Below are 1,880 nucleotides of genomic sequence, written 5' to 3'. Positions count from 1 at the left end.
ATTAGTGGAAGGAAGTGAGGTGTGGCTGTTAAAACATATTGAAATGATATATTCCTAAAATTTAGACTGTAAGAACTTAAACATGTATATGGTAAATCTTAGAAAAAATAGTAAAAACAATTCAGAAAGCTCTGTCTTATAGGCCAATAGTGATGATAGAACTGAATAATTAAAATGCTCACTTAACACAAAAGGATAGTAGAAAAAGGAAGAGAAAAAGAATATATAGATACTAATGCAATGGAGCCTGGTGGACGGAAGTGGCTGTTGGAGGCTTTAAGTTTGCCACAGTTTACAAGGCCGGAGATAAGAATACCAACCAAATTGTCGCCATTAATAAAATCAGACTTGGACATAGATCAGAAGCTAAAGATGGTATAAGCGGAACAGCCTTAAGAGAGATACAATTATTACAGGAGCTAAGTCATCCAAATATAATTGGTCTCCTTGATGCTTTTGGACATAAATCTAATATTAGCCTTGTCTTTGGTTTTATGGAAACTGATCTAGAGGTTATAATAAAGGATAATAGTCTTGTGCTGACACCATCACACATCAAAGCCTGCATGTTGATGACTCTTCAAGGATTAGAATATTTACATCAACATTGGATCCTACATAGGGATCTAAAACCAAACAACTTGTTGCTAGATGAAAATGGAGTTCTAAAACTGGCAGATTTTGGCCTGGCCAAATCATTTGGGAGCCCCAGTAGAGCTTATACACATCAGGTTGTAACCAGGTGGTATCGGGCCCCTGAGTTACTATTTGGAGCTAGGATGTATGGTGTGAATGTGGACATGTGGGCTGTTGGCTGTATATTGGCAGAGTTACTTCTAAGGGTTCATTTTTTTGTCAGGAGATTCAGACCTTGATCAGCTAACAAGAATATTTGGGTACACCAACTGAGGAACAGTGGCCGGACATGTGTAGTCTTCCAGATTATGTGACATTTAAGAGTTTCCCTGGAATCCCGTTGCATCACATCTTCAGTGCAGCAGGAGACGACTTACTAGATCTCATACAAGGCTTATTCTTATTTGATCCATGTGCTTGAATTACGGCCACGCAGCCACTGAAAATGAAGTATTTCAGTAACCGGCCAGGGCCAACACCTGGATGTCAGCTACCAAGACCCAACTGTCCAGTGGAAACCTTAAAGGAGCAATCAAATCCAGCTTTGGCAACAAAAAGGAAAAGAACAGAGGCCTTGGAACAGGGAGGATTGCCCAAGAAACTAATTTTTTAAAGAGAACACTGGACAACATTTTACTACTGAATGAAATAGTCAAAAAGGCAAATAATGGAAAAATAGTAAACATTGAGTAAATGCTGTAGAAGTGAATTTGTAAATATTCTACACATGTAAAATATATAAAACTATGGGTTATTTTTATTAAATGTATTTTAAAATAAAAAAAGAATATATAGCACACATTTGTAAAAACAAATTGGTAAAGTTAAAGCCAATCATATTGGTAACTATATTACATGTAAATTGTGTAAATTTGTCAGTTAAGAGCTAGCTATTGCCAAATTGAATTAACAAGAGCAAGACAAGTATATTCTATCTACAAGAATCTCACTTTAAATATATGGCTATAGATACATTCAAAATTAAAGGATGGAGAAAGGTATACCATGTAAACACTTGTCAAAAGAAGCTGAAGTAGGTATATTAGCATTACATAAAATAGACTTGAGAACAGGAAAGATTACAAGAGACATAAAGGGATATTACATAGTAATAAAGGGATAATTTAATCTAGGAAAAATAGCAATTCTATATGTATATTCTTCTAATGTTAGAGTTTCAAAATATATAAATAACTGATAGAACTGAAAGGATAAAGGGACAAATCCACAATTATAGTTGGAAA

The 1,880-nt window shown here is 34.9% G+C and overlaps 1 pseudogene; it reads left to right on the top strand.

Moving 5' to 3' along the window:
• Positions 1-261: 261 nt before the first annotated feature.
• On the top strand, positions 262-1,249 carry LOC111546161 (annotated as a pseudogene).
• Positions 1,250-1,880: the final 631 nt, after the last annotated feature.

Source organism: Piliocolobus tephrosceles, chromosome 11 (assembly GCF_002776525.5).
Source record: "Piliocolobus tephrosceles isolate RC106 chromosome 11, ASM277652v3, whole genome shotgun sequence".
Taxonomy (NCBI): Eukaryota; Metazoa; Chordata; class Mammalia; order Primates; family Cercopithecidae; genus Piliocolobus; species Piliocolobus tephrosceles.
The sequence above is the reverse complement of the archived record's forward strand: the minus strand, read 5'-3'. Positions and strand labels throughout refer to the sequence as shown.